At 48.4% G+C, this 15,340-nt stretch overlaps 1 long non-coding RNA gene and 1 pseudogene across 1 annotated transcript; both read right to left on the bottom strand.

Annotated features, from left to right (window-relative positions):
• Positions 1-2,423: 2,423 nt before the first annotated feature.
• Positions 2,424-14,239, bottom strand: LOC141406917 (uncharacterized). The gene is made up of 3 exons (XR_012432371.1): positions 14,000-14,239; positions 2,851-2,922; positions 2,424-2,600 (listed from the first exon to the last, which is right to left on the bottom strand). It is a non-coding gene; the product is annotated as an uncharacterized lncRNA (long non-coding RNA).
• On the bottom strand, positions 2,956-11,651 carry LOC123572197 (endogenous retrovirus group K member 19 Rec protein-like; annotated as a pseudogene).
• Positions 14,240-15,340: the final 1,101 nt, after the last annotated feature.

A 15,340-nucleotide genomic window follows, 5' to 3' on the forward strand; every position in this document is an offset into this window, starting at 1 on the left:
TGTGACAGTGAGCTCACTTATCTTACTTTCCAGATGCAGCAGAAATGCCTACATTCGGTCCAGCTCCATTCTGCATACTGACATGTCTACCCCACGCCACTTTAATGAGAAAACCGGCTCAGTAAGGTGAAGTAACCTCCCAGGGGTCACACAGCAAGCAACAGTTCATCAAATGCCCCAGGCTCATTCAACTGAGTAGGGGAGGCCCCATCAGAGCCTACTGTGTGCTGAGCTGGGCCTGTGAACCTTGTTTCTTCCTGAAAGCTGCTCTGCAACAGACGACTGTGTCCTCATTGAATAGGTGAGGAAGGAAGCTGCCTTGCAGAGGTGGAAATCCAGAGAACCTAGTCAGCGTCAGTGTGGTTTCTCCCACCTAAGCCTGCATAATTGTCACAGTAGCTACCTTTCTGGTCTCAGTCTCCCTGCTTCTGCCCAAGGCCCCTGCAGTCTTTTCTGACCTCAGCGGTAAGCCAGAGTGATTTATTTAAACCAAGATCGCAGTTCTGTGAGAATTTGAGTAATGGAAACCATGCCAGTCTAGGAAGAAGAGCGCATCAAGATCTGATCTGGGCCTTCCCTTTCCTTCTAGCTTTCTCATCTCCTCCATTCCCTCCCAGTTGATGTCTGCTTTGGTCAATGGCACTGTGGCCCCAGCACCACCTTATCCATCTTTAGAAGCTTTTCCGTGGGCGGGCTTCTCATATCCAGTAAACCTTTTGTGACCCTATCTCTCCCCTATCACCAAACCCCAGAACCCTTCTTATGCCTCCTCACTTCCTCTCCTTCTCTCCTGTAATTGCTTCTCCCTCTAGTCTCAGTATTAACCCAGGGCAACCTAGAGGTCTGGAGGTGTAGGTGCGAAGTGACCCTGGGATGAACACACACAGATTCATGAGACTCTGCAATTCCTAAAGGGTAGAGAGTGGGACCTGGTATCACCAACGTGAGGACTTTCCCACAGGACAGGTGACTTAATGAGTAGCATATGTGACCAAGAGATACCATTTTACCAGGCAGACAGTGAAGGGGCAGAAGAGAGGAGGGCTAGAAGAACCTTTTCTGTTTTCTCCCTGATCCATTTATCTCTGTCCTAACCGAAGACCTGCAGGAGAGGCAGTGACTTGCTTAAGGTCCCAGCACCTTGGAGGAGACAAAACCAGGACTACAGAGAGAGCTTGGGGAAGCATTGGGTCTCTGTTGACGATTCGTAACGCTGGCTCATCCCTGCCTTATCTTGGGGTAGTGGGACTATCCCGTGGATCCCCCAGAGAAGACAGGCGAGAGTCCAATGCCAACACATGTCCACAAAGGTCCCCTGGTCCACGAAGCGGGAGAAACTTGTCACCAGGCAAAGGTGGCATACACTGAGACACGAGGTAAGGCTCACCGCTCGCGACAGGTGTCCCGCGACTGGCGCATGCGCATCCGCGAGGCAGGCGCCGGGACCAGGCTGTCAGGGCTGTCAGCCTGCCTGAGCAGAGGAAAATGGGACAGGCAAAGTCGGCCTAGTCTCGGGAAAATGCTGCCTGCGACAATGACTGTGGAAGCCTAAAAGTAACGACCATACGGCATCCTTGGGCCGTCTCATTAGTCGGGTCCCGCAGGAGGAAGAGGCGATTCCAGTGGGCTCTGGGAACAGCTCTTTGGACTCCATTCCCGAAAGAGTCTGTGTGCAAGAATCCGGTCCCAGGAAGAAGGGAATACAGTCTGGTGAGTTGTTGAGGGATCTCCGGGTGATGGAATCACACCTGAGACCCCAGAGGAGAGTGTCAGCGGAAGATTGCGGGGCCCTTGAACTCACTGTCTCCCTTCATCCAGGGCCTCCCAGTGGCTCCTGCTTCTCAGTACGGCTGTCTGGGTTAGGGAGAAACGACAATAAAGGCAAGTCCAAGGTGGAGAAGAGGTCTCACACCTGGAACTGGCATCCAACAAGGGCACATAGGGTTGAGAGAGTGTTTCATAAACCGTCTGGTGTGATTGCAAGCCTGAAAAGGGTGCCCAGGAGTGCTGTTGAGGGGCACTGTGGATTCCCCATGAAAGCAAAGGGAAATAAAGGCTCAAATGGGAGAATGAGAGGGTTTATGCTGGAGTCAAACCCAAGTTCACGGATTCTTGCCAGAGGACCCAAGAGACTCGTGTAAAGTGCAAAAAACCCCAGCCCGCAAAATGAGACCACCACCCACAACCTGGAGGGCAGTCAAACTACCGAAAATCCCTTGAGCTCACTAAAATCCCTGGCAAGCAAAAGATCTGTGTCGAGAGGCAGTCACACCCAGCCCAAGAAGAACCAACTCCACAATGAGAAAAGACATGCAGATGAAACGAAAGAGAGCCTAGATTACCAGGCAAAAACCAGACTTGGCTGCCTAGGTCTCATCATATAGGAATCATACTGTACTCCTATAGAAGTGGGAGAACAAGAGTTTCATTGTTGGCGGATATAACGGGAATTTACTGTTCCAAAAGTATCACAGCTGCCTAGTCCTTAAAACGTAACAGTGTTTAGGAGAAAACAGTCATACAATGGTCCCCGTGAGGGTCGTCCTCCGTGAACAGCGAAACGTTGACTGTGGAAGTCTTTGAGCCAGACCCAGGAAACCCTAGGCCCACCAGAAACATGGAAGTCAGGAAAAGAGGAGGCCGGTGTGCAGGGCACATCCCAGCCAGCCTCAGTCCATCCCACTCCCATGTGTTTGCCGGAATGACAGCCAAAATTGGGAGCTGGCCAGAATGGCCCAGGTTTGCGCTCCAACTGTTCCCCGGGATGTTGGAGTTCTCCCACCTGGGCACTGGGCCATGGTGTGGATGGCTTGTGCGATGAAGGGAACGCAGGGGTGGAGTGGGAAATACCTTCTGTATCATCTTTTGAAGGGGGCCAGGCCTCCACACCTGTGGGTATTTCTCCTCAGGTAGGATGAGAGACTGAGAAAAGAAATAAGACACAGAGACAAAGTATAGAGAAAGAACAGGGGACCCAGGGGACCTGCGCTCAGCATATGGAGGACCTGCACCATCACTGGTCTCTGAGTTCCCTCAGTATTTATTATTATTTCCACTATCTCAGCAAGGGAAATGCAGCAGGAGAGCAGGGTGATAGTGGGGAGAAGGTCAGCAAGAAAACATGTGAGCAAAGGAATCTGTGTCACAAATAAGTTCAAGGGAAGGAACTATGCCTAGATGTGCTCGTAGGCCAGATTTGTGCTTTTCTCCACCCAAACATCTCAGTGGAGTAAAGAGTAACAAAGCAGCATTGCTGCCAACATGTCTCGCTTCCTGCCACAAGGCAGTTTTTCTCCTATCTCAGAACTGAACAAATGTACAATCGGGTTTTATACCGAGACATTCCATTCCCAGGAGCAGGCAGAAGACAGAGGCCTTACTCTTATCTCAACTGCAAGAGGCCTTCCTCTTTTACTAATCCTCCTCAGCACAGACCCTTCACGGATGTCAGACTGGGGGCCGGTCAGGTCTTTCCCATCCCACAAGGCCTTATCGCAGGCTATCACATGGGGAGAAACCTTGGACAATACCTGGCTTTCCAGGGCAGAGGTCCCTGTGGCTTTCCGCAGTGCATTGTGCCCCTGGTTTATTGAGAATGGAGAATGGAGATGACTTTTACCAAGCATACTGCCTGTAGACATTTTGTTAACAAAGCACATCTTGCATAGCCCCAGATCCCTTAAACCTTGATTCCACACAATACATGTTTCTGTGAGCTCAAAGTTGGGGCTAAAGTTACAGATTAACAGCATCTCAGGGCAAAGCAATTGTTCAAGGTACAGGTCAAAATGAAGTTTCTTGTCTTCCTTTTCTACATAGACACAGTAGCAGTCTGATCTCTCTTTCTTTTCCCTACATATCCCCCTTTTCTTTTTGACAAAACCGCCATCGTCATCATGGCCCGTTCTCACTGGTCACTGTCTCTTCGGAGCTGCTGGATACACCTGTAGACTAACCACAGACAGAACAGACATACAAGGATTAATATGAAACTTACAATAGTGGAACGCCTGATGGTTTTAACCCAAGTGACAGTGCTAAGATTTGTGAGGCCATCAGCAGCTTTGACGATTGCCTCAGTTTCTGGCACCAGATTTAAATGGGCTTTTGATGCCTCAAAAATTTGTCATTTTAATTTTGAAATATCCAAAGTAAGATTATCTTTTCTTCCTTGTAGATGGCGTCCAACCATGTCCCAGTGATGCTCAGACTCATTATAGGCTCGGGGTGTAGTACAAAAATCTGACGTATTCCAGTCACACTGTAACTGAAAAAGATATTCCAAGCTCATGAGCCTATCTCCCATCCAAATGACAGTTTGTCTAAGATCATTAATTTGGTTTGCCAATTTTTGATCTATTTGGGTCTGAGAATTCCACAATTTTGAGGAATTCTTTTGCCAATTATTTACATATTCTGCAGTTTGAACAGAGGAGTATAAAGCAATTCCAGCAGCCGCAGCAGTAGCTGTGACTGCAATAAGACCCACAATCACTGCAGTTAAAGTAAAAATGAATCTTTTGGATCTAGTTAGAACTCTTTTTAATACTTCTGTTATAATATGGACAGATGGGGAAGCCTCCCATGGTTGGTCCATGGACACACGGATTCACACGCCCTCTCTTGCCCTCACCAGCAGAATATAGTGCTGCCAATCAAAAGTCGAATCAATGCAAGTAAGCAATCTACAATTTTCACAGGCTATAGTTTGGGAATCTCATTTAGTAACTATGTTTCTTACAACTAGCATATGAGGAGGTTTTACACAACTGTGCAAAGGAATTGTCAGATTGGAATTTAGGTTAGTAGTATAATATGGCTTATGATCTCTTGTTCCTATAGCTTGATTTCCAGACAAAATTGTAATGTGGTGCAAGGCCACAGTAAGCTTCCATAATTCCGGATGTTCAGGACCAGTAGCAGGACTAACTAACTTTGGTCGAGGTGATGAAATTCCCTTTTCACCCCATTTCCATGGATAGGGTGATTTTAACTTTCTGTAAACCTGGTCCAGTCTTTTAGTTAAATCACTATCATAGGCTGGATTAGCGGGCCAGATGGATAGGGCCTGTGAACATGAGTGAGTCTGTCCCATACAATTATAATAAAATTGGCCTCGAGGGGCCCAGTCTATAATAGTTCCAAATTCATTGTTTTGTAATACCACCTCAGTATCAGCCACACATTCTTCCCAAACTAAAACTTCTGGGCTTTTTGATTCTTTGGGAATTTTCTTGGGGCAAGGCTTCCTCTTAGGCCTAAATTTTAATGATCTTTGATAAGAAGAGTCCTGTAAGTTATTCATCTGTGGCCTGAGTGACATTCCACTTACCATGTGATAGGTAAATCTACTGGTGGCACTGACAGTAGGTACTTCTACCAACCAATTTTGGGTTGTAGACATTAAACATCCTGGTGCCTTCCCTAGGCAAATAGGAGGATAATGATACCCAATGGAAATATTTGTCATCATTCCTTCTTCAGGTTGGGCAGGGCAACTATCATCTGTGAGGCCTGGTACCCATGCACTATTATTAACATATACTTCAATAGGATTATCCATCCAAGTGACTGCCTGAATTAAGGGCGGGAAAGGCACATAGGCCCAGTAAGTATAATTAGCTGCATCTGCTCCTGCAGTCACAGGGAGACTTACCACCATTGATACAATCATCAAGGCTGCAGACAGCATATTCTCTGGAGTTCATTTTACCCTTGTGTTCTTCAGGCTTTTTTCAGCTAACTGTGTCAGCTTCTTTAATTGGGCCCAGGTCGGCGGCTCTGCTTTCTCGGTGGATGGCAACTTTATCTGTTCTTCTGATATCACCATTTTGTTTATCTGGCAAGTTGATGATGCTCGATTGTGGGTTTTCTGTCTCCGCAGAGGCGATTCTCTTTGCATCTCCGATGGGTTCATTGTAGAACTTTAAATGTCTAGTGGGTATCCAAACAGGAAGTTGATTTTCTCCTGGTGAAACACAGGCAAAGCCTCTCCACTATGTTATCACTTTCTCTATTTCTCATGTCTTATTTTTGTTGTCTTTCCACCAAATCAGTTTTCCTTCATGTGGTCCTTTTTTTTTTTTTTTTTTTACCAGTAAAATGTTGCTCTGCAGAAGTAGTGGTCTGATTTCTATAAATGTTTAAAAAATTTAAAGTATGGAGTGCTAAATTAAGTTGCATCTGGAGAGTGTTACACTCCTTACTGTCTTTTTCCTTTTTTTGTTTCACCACCTGAGCTTTGAGTGTTCTATTAGTTCTTTCAATTATGGCCTGTCCTTGGGAATTATAGGAGATTCATGTTGTATGTGTAATTTTCCACTGATTTAAGAATTTTTGAAATGTTTTACTACACTATCCTGGCCCATTATCTGTTTTAATATTTTTTGAACTCCCATGACAGCAAAACAAGATAACAGATGTCTTTTAACATGGGAAGTACTTTCTCCCGACTGGCAGGTTGCCCATACAAAATGTGAATAAGTATCAACTGTCAATGCACAAATGACAATTTTCCAAATGAAGGTACATGTGTGACATCCATTTTCCATAACGCATTAGGACACAGACCTCTGGGATTAACTCCTGCCTCCTGAATGGGCAGGTGTAGGACTTGACACTGGGTGCAACGTGGTACAATATTTTTTGCCTGTTTCCATGTGATAGCAAATTTATTTTTTAGTCCTATTGCATTTACATGTGTCAAGGCATGAAGTTCTTGTGCTTCTATGAATGCATATGATTCTAGCAAGTCAGCTTGTTCATTTGCTTTAGTTAAAGGCCCTGGTAAATTAGTATGTGCTCGAATATGAGTAATATGAAATGGGAAATTTCTTTTTCTTACAGTTTGTTGTAACAAATTAAACAGCTGATTTAACTGATCATCCATACTATATTTGATTAGGGCTGTCTCAACATCCTTTGTAGCCTGTACTACATATGCAGAATCTGATACAAAGTTAATAGGCTGATTAAAATCTTGTAACACTGAAATGACGGGCAACCAACTCTGCTCTTTGAGCTGAGTGATATTGAGTTTCAATGACTCCTTTTTTTGGCCCAGTGTAAGCGGCTTTTCCATTGCTGGAACCATCAGTAAACACTGTCAGAGCATTTTTTAAAGGGTTATGTCTGGTAATTTTAGGTAAAATCCAAGTAGTCAATTTTAAAAACTGGAAGATTTTTGTTTTTGGGTAATGATTATCAATACTTCCCACAAAATCAGCAAGGCCAATCTGCCATGCAGCAGAATTGATAAAGGCTTGTCTAACCTGTTCCTTGTTTAAAGGAACAATGATTTTTATCTGGGTCACTTCCACACAATTTTATTATTCGTAATCTTGCCTGACCAATTAATGTAGCCATTTGATCCAAGTACAATGTAAAAGTCTTAATCGTACTGTGAGGAAGGAAAGATCACTCCACAAGATCTGTATTTTGAACAATAATGCCTGTTGGAGACTGTGCAGTAGCAAAAATCAAAAGTTGGAGTGGGGCTAAGTGATCTATTTACTTGTGCTGACCGAATTTTTTCTTCAATTAATTCAATTTCTTTAGTTGCATCTGGAGTTAATGTTCTTTTACTATTCAATTCTGGATCCCTTCTCAAGATAGAGAACAAATTTGACATGGCATAAGTAGAGATGCCTAGAGTTGTCCGAATCCAGGTAATATCTCCTAGCAATTTTTGAAAGTCATTTAATGTTTTTAATGTGTCTTTTCTTATTTCTATTTTTTGTGGTTTAATTTTTCTTTCTTCTACCTGCATTCCCAAGTAATGGAAAGGAGTAGAGGTTTGAATCTTATCAGATGCTATTGTCAGTCCTGTGTTTGTAACCTCTGTCTGCAGAAATGTGTAACAGTCAATTAATTTGTTTTTCGTTTCTGCAGTACACAAAATAACATCAACATAATGAATGATATGACAGTCTGAAAACTTGTCTCTAACTGGTTGAAGTGCTTGAGTTACAAAAGTCTGACAAATAGTCGGACTATTAAGCATTCCCTGAGGCAACACTTTCCTCTGAAACCTGGTAGCTTGTTCTTTATTATTTATGGCTGGTACAGCAAAAACTAATTTTTCAAAATCCTGTTTTGCAGATAAATGATAAAAAAAAAAAAAAAAAAAAGCAATGCTCAGATCAATTATAATTAAAGGCCAATCTTTGGCGATAATGGCCGGAGAGGGCAACCCGGGTCGGAGAGCCCCCATAGGTTGAATTACAGCATTGAGGGCTCTTGAGTCAGTTAGCCTGAGCCATCTGCTGGATTTTTTCTGAATTACAAACACAGGAGAATTCCAAGGCGAAAATGAAGGCTCAATATGTTCCTTTTCTAATTGTTCTTTTGCCAATAAGTGTAAAACCTCCAGCTTTTGTTTTGGTAGCGGCCACTGATTTACCTATACAGGTTTTTCTAAGTTAATGGAATGGGTTTTGGAGGCTCTACAGTGGCTACTCCTAAAAAGCATACCCTATTCCTTTTCTTTCTTGATTTCTCTCAACCTCAATTGGGACTTTAATGCCATCTCCATTCTTCCCTGGTCCTTTGCCAGGGAGATATTCCATTTTAGTCATGATGATTTTTTGACTCGTGGGGCTGTATAGAGAGGCTGGGATAGTAATCTCTGCATGCCATTGCTGTAACAAGTTTCAGCCCCATAAATTAATTGGAATAGAAGTAATCATAGGTTGAACCGTGTTTTTTGATTATCAGGTCCTAGACAATGTAAAATCATGGCACTTTGATACACTTCTGAGGCAATGCCCACACCGACAAGTCCTGTAACAGGCTTTTGTTTAGTCTATTTTTTTTTGGCTATTGATTTAGGGCTCCCTGAAGTGGTGGTATTTGCTGTGGGGGTTGCTGTCCCTGAAAACTCTGAGGAACAAATGGCTGAATCAGGAACGCCCCAGTTCGTTGCAGGGCCCGAGGCTGGCTCTTCATTCTGTTTCCCGACAACAGTTGCCCATTTTAATCAAATTTAGAATGACATTGATTAGCCCAATGTTTTCCTTTTCCACATCTTGGACACAGGCCAGGTGGCTCGCTATTTTTACTCTGTTTATTTAAGACTGGGCAGTTCTTTTTTAGATGATGGATTGACCACAATTATAACATTTCCCCCAAATGTTCTAACTTATCCTCCTAAAATGACTCCCATCATTGCTTGAGCCATTAGCATTGCCTTAGGCATAGCTCCTCCAATCCCATCACAAGCCTTCACATACTCTGTAATTACATCAAGTCCTGCTGGAACTTTTCCTTTTAATGGCTTTATGGCCGATTGACATTCTGGATTTGCATTTTGATAAGCCATTAGTTCTACAATACCTTTTTGGGCGTTATCATGTGAAATAGATTTTTCAGCGGCATCTTGCAACCTTGCCACAAAGTCTGGATATGACTCTTTAGAGCCTTGTTTAATTGAATTAAAAGAAGGGCAAGTGGCTCCTGGATCCTGATTTTTTTTCCCAGACCTGAGGCAATTAGCCCTTAGTTGTTCAATAGCCTCATTCTACATTACCGATTGTTGGTTAATGGTGCTCCAATTTGGACCTGTGCCTAGCAATTGGTTGGCATCTATATTAACAGCAGGATAAGTATCCTGATTTCTTCGTACCTGTTCTTGTACTCCATCAATCCACAAGGTTTTAAATTGTAGGAACTGAGAGGATGAAAGGGAAGATTTAGCCAAAATTTCCCAAACTTAAGGAATAAGTTTATTTCCATGAGCAAGGGGATCTAATAATGTTCTCATATAAGGGGAGTTGGGTCCATATTGTTAAATTCCTTCCTTCATATCTTTTAACATCTTCATTGTGGAAGATTAATATCTAGCCTCAGTTGGGACAGACGCTCCTTCTTGACTCCCTTTCCCGGCAGATATTGGTTGTAAAATTATCGGGAACTGCCATGCCTCAAGATCTCCCTGTTTTCTGGCTTTATCAATGATTTCATGCAGTGTACTACTGTGGCCACTAGGTGGTAGTGTAGGATTAAACACCACCGCCATGGCTTGATGGTATGGGGCCTTGCTATTTGGCGAAGGACACACCACTTGAGGTCTGTATTGAACCTCTGGAGATTGCCCGTACTGAAGCACAGCTGGCGGCCAGTACTGATAAACTACCGGTGGTTGGGTTCTATTTCACAGCGGCTGATATTGTGGATATTGTATTTGGATTGGCATTGCCAGGATAGAAACTCTATTCTGTTCTACTTGATGTTCTCTTGGGGTTTGCACTTGTCTAACCTGAATTTCAGGTTGCAACGTTACAGATCAACAGCATCTAAGGGCAAAGCAATTGCTTAGGATAGAGGTCAAAATGGAGTTTCTTACGGCATCCATTTCCACATAGACATGCTAACAGTCTGATCTCTCCTTCTTTTCCCTATAATCTCTCAGAAACTGTTTAGCAGGTGAAGGTGCGGGATCCACCCATACCTCACCAGATTGCATCCTCCCCCATATGACCTAACTGGTGCTCACATTCTTTGTCCACAGAATGAAATCCCAAGACCATTGAGGAGTGCCTGCATCACGAAGTGAAGTGCCTGCTCGGTTGGGAACAGAATTCGAGGGGGATTCGAGGAGCCCTGAGCACAGGACTGCTAGGGTCTGGCCCCGGTTTGGTCACAGGAAAAAGAGACACTTGGAGGTTTCTCTTATCGGGTGTGCTGTGCTCTCTTCTTTCTAGAAGAGTTGCTGCTTTGGAGGGGGAGGTGCTTTGGGCTCCTGCGAGCCTCAGTCAACCCCCAACTCACTGAGGATTCAGGAACCACGGGAAAAAAAACGACACGGAGACCCGCAGAACAAGAAGAGACTCACAAGGAGGCTAACCAGAAGGTGGGGCGACTCGAGGGGAGAAAGTAAAATTAATTTTAACAAAAGGGCTGCAGTGCTTGAGCCATATTCCTTTCAGCAGACGCCACGTACACGCAAAAAAGCACACACACACACACACAGCTCACCCGGAATTCAGGAACCACGGAAAAAAATAAAGAACATGGAGACCCGGAACCCAAGAAGAACCGCACAGAGAGGCGGACCAGAAGGTCGGGCGGCTCAGGGTGAGGGGGAACATAAAATGAAAAAAAAAAATAAGGGTTGCAGTGCTTGAGCCATATCCCTATCAGCAGACGCCACGTACACGCACACAGCACACAGGCCCACACAGACACACGCCCACACACGCGCGCGCGCATACACACACACACACACCCCAACACACACATACACACAGTGCCGCCTACACACGCGGGCAGCCAACACTCGAAACAATCCCGCACAAATACACCTCCGGGCACCTTCTCAGGCTCCGCGGTTCTGCTCCGCCAGGAAGCCCCTCCCAGGAGAGGGCACCCCGAGAACACAGGCCTGCTGTAGTCAGATATCACGGGGGGTGAGGGGGCAACGTTTAAGGAGACTGACCCCCACTGGGTCCAGGCAGGCTTGACGCATGGTGCGTATCCTTTTGGATCGTTAGGGATTTCGCGGTGGATCCCTGGGCCTTCCCCTGACGTTTCATCAGGCTGGATTGCCCCTGCCCTGTCCTAGATGGTGGGACTATACCGTGGATCCCCCAGAGAACACAGGCGAGAACCCAACACCGACGCCCATCACAGAGGTCCCCCCTCTCCGCTAAGCCGCCGGGACTCGTCGCCAGGCAACGAAGACCTTCACTGTGACGCAAGCCAGGGCTCAGCACTCGCGCCAGGTGCCCCGCCACTGGCGCATGCGCACTCGAGGGGCTGGCTCGGACGCCAGGCTGGCATGGTTGTCAGCCTGCCTAAGCAAGGAACATGGTGCAGGCAGAGCCGGCCTGGTCTGAGAAAAAGGGCTGCCTCCGACTACCATTGCGGGCCTCGAAAAGTCTCCCCCAAAGGGCCTCCTGGGGCCGTCTCCGTGGTCGGCTCCCCCTGGAGGAGGAGGCGATCGGAGACTGTGAGGTGGGCGCTGAAAACGGCTCTTCGGACTTCATTCCCGAAAACGGCTCTGCGCAGGAATCGGGTCCCAGAGGCTTGGGAATGCAGTCTGGTGAGTCGTTGAGGGCTCTCCGGCTGATGGATGAATACCTGAGACCCCAGAGGAGGGTTGCGGGGCCCTTGAGCTCACTGCCTCCCTTCATCCTGGGCTGTTTAGGGGCTCCTGCTTCTCAGCACGGCAGTTGGAGAGAAGCGGGAACCACGACCAAGGGAAGGACACGGTGGAGAAGGGGTCTCACCCCAGGAACTGGCATCCCACGGGGGCGCGTGAGGTGGAGAGAGGGTCTCAGAGGCCGTCTGCGGCGATTGCAAGATTGAAGTGGTTGTCCACCAGTGCTGTTGAGGGGCACTGTGGATCCCCCGTGAGAGCAAGACAAAAGCAAGGCCCGCCTGGGAGAAAGAGAAGGTTTGTGCTGGAGTCCAAGTCAAGATCACGGATTCTTGCCAGAGGAATCAAGAGCCTCCAGCAGAGTGCAGACAAACCTGGGCCCTACAAAGAGACCACGACCCACGACCTGGACTGAAGTCAGCCCACTCCAAGAGCCTTGTGCCCCCTGAAGTTCCTGGCAGCCAAAAGATCCGAGGCGAGAGGCCGTTCCACCCAGCAACAGCCCCTCCACGAGGACAATGGACGCGCAGATGAAATGAACCTAGATTACCAGGCGATAGCCAGACGTGGTTGCCCGCTTCTCATCCTACAGGAATCATGCAGCACCTCTGAGAGAACTGGGAGGACCAGAGTTTCCTTGTTGGCAGATGTAACCGGAATTCACTGTTCCAAAAGGATCACAGCAGTCGAGTCCTTGCACGGTGACGGTATTGAGAAGGAAACACTCGTACAAAAGTCCCCATGAGAGTCGTCCTCCGTGAACAGGGAAACGTTGACTGTGGAAGTCTTTGAGCCAGACCCAGGAAACCCTAGGCCCAGGAGAAGCGTGGGAGTCATGAAAAGACGAGGCCGGTATGCAGGCCACATCCCAGCCAGCCTCAGTGCATCCCACTCCCATGTGTTTCCCCGAATGACAGCCGAAATCGAAAGCTGGCCCGAATGGCCCGGGACTGTGCTGCAACTGATCCCCAGCACGTTGGAGTCCTCCCACATGGGCACCGGGCCAGGGTGCGGACCGCTAGTGCGACCGAGGGAACGCGGCGGTGGAGTCAGAAGTACCTTCCGTCTTCATCTGGAAGCACCTGTTTAGCAGATGAAGCTGGGGGACCTCATGCACGCCTCACCAGATTGCATCCTTACCCCATCTGAGCTAACTGCTGCCCACTCTCTCAGTCCCCGGAATGAAATCCCAAGACGATGGAGGAGTGCCCGCCTCATGACCTCACGACGTGAAGCGGCTGCTCGGCTAGGAACCGAATTCGAGGGGGATTCGAGGAGCCCTGCACACAGGACTGCTAGAAGCTGGACCGGCTTGGCCACAGGAAAATGAGGCACTGGGAGGTTTCTGTTCTCGGGTGTGGTGTGCTCCTCTTTCTTGTTAGCAGACTTGCTGTTTTGCGGGGGGGAGGTGCTTAGGGCTCCCCCGAGTCTCAGCCAGTCCCACAGTTCACCCCGGATTCAGGAACCACGGAAAACAATAAAGGACACGGAGCCCCGGAACCCAAGAAGAACCTCACAGAGAGGCGGACCAGAAGGTCGGTGGACTCGGGAGTGGGAGGGGGTACATGAAAAGAAAAAAACAATAAGGGCTGCAGTGCTTGAGCCATATTCCCATCAGCAGACGCCACGTACACGCACACAGCACACAGGCATACACAGACACACGCCCACACAGACACACGCATGTGCGCATCCACACACACACACACACACACACAGTGTCGCCTACACACGCGGGCAGCCAACACTCGAAACAATCCCGCACAAATACACCTCCGGGCACCTTCTCAGGCTGCGCGGTTCTGCTCCGCCAGGAAGCCCCTCCCAGGAGAGGGCACCCCGAGAACACAGGCCTGCTGTAGTCAGAAATCACGGGGGGGGGCAACGTTCAAGGTGACTCACCCCCACTCGGTCAAGGCAGGCTTGACGCATGGTGCGGATCCTTTTGGATGGTTAGGGATTTCGCGGTGGATCACTGGGCCTTCCCCTGACATTTCCTCAGGCTGGATTGCCCCTGCCCTGTCCTAGATGGTGAGACTATACTGTGGATCCCCCAGAGAACACAGGCGAGAGCCCAACACGGACGCCCATCACAGAGGTCCCCCCTCTCCGCTAAGCCGCCGGGACTCGTCGCCAGGCAACGAAGACCTTCACTGTGACGCAAGCCAGGGCTCAGCACTCGCGCCAGGTGCCCGGCCACTGGCGCATGCGCACTCGAGGGGCTGGCTTGGGCGCCAGGCTGGCATGGTTGTCAGCCTGCCTAAGCAAGGAACATGGTGCAGGCAGAGCCGGCCTGGCTGAGGAAAAGGGCTGCCTCCGACTACCATTGCGGGCCTCGAAAAGTCTCCCCCAAAGGGCCTCCTGGGGCCGTCTCCGTGGTCGGCTCCCCCTGGAGGAGGAGGCGATCGGAGACTGTGAGGTGGGCGCTGAAAACGGCTCTTCGGACTTCATTCCCGAAAACGGCTCTGCGCAGGAATCGGGTCCCAGAGGCTTGGGAATGCAGTCTGGTGAGTCGTTGAGGGCTCTCCCGCTGATGGATGAGTACCTGAGACCCCAGAGGAGGGTTGCGGGGCCCTTGAGCTCACTGCCTCCCTTCATCCTGGGCTGTTTAGGGGCTCCTGCTTCTCAGCACGGCAGTCAGAGAGAAGCGGGAACTACGACCAAGGGAAGGACACGGTGGAGAAGGGGTCTCACCCCTGGAACTGACATCCCACGGGGGCACGTGAGGTGGAGAGAGGGTCTCAGAGGCCGTCTGCGGCGATTGCAAGATCGAAGTGGTTGTCCACCAGTGCTGTTGAGGGGCACTGTGGATCCCCCGTGAGAGCAAAAGAAAAGCAAGACCCGCCTGGGAGAACGAGAAGGTTTGTGCTGGAGTCCAAGTCAAGATCACGGATTCTTGCCAGAGGAATCAAGAGCCTCCAGCAGAGTGCAGACAAACCCGGGCCCTACAAAGAGAGCACGACCCACGACCTGGACTGAAGTCAGCCCACTCCAAGAGCCTTGTGCCCCCTGAAGTTCCTGGCAGCCAAAAGATCCGAGGCGAGAGGCCGTTCCACCCAGCAACAGCGCCTCCGCGAGGACAATGGACGTGCAGATGAAATGAACCTAGATTACCAGGCAACAGCCAGACGTGGTTGCCGGCTTCTCATCCTACAGGAATCATGCAGCACTCTGAGAGAACTGGGAGAACCAGAGTTTCCTTGTTGGCAGATGTAACCGGAATTCCCTGTTCCAAAAGGGATC

The sequence above is a fragment of the Macaca fascicularis genome, chromosome 3, assembly GCF_037993035.2.
Source record: "Macaca fascicularis isolate 582-1 chromosome 3, T2T-MFA8v1.1".
Classification (NCBI taxonomy): domain Eukaryota; kingdom Metazoa; phylum Chordata; class Mammalia; order Primates; family Cercopithecidae; genus Macaca; species Macaca fascicularis.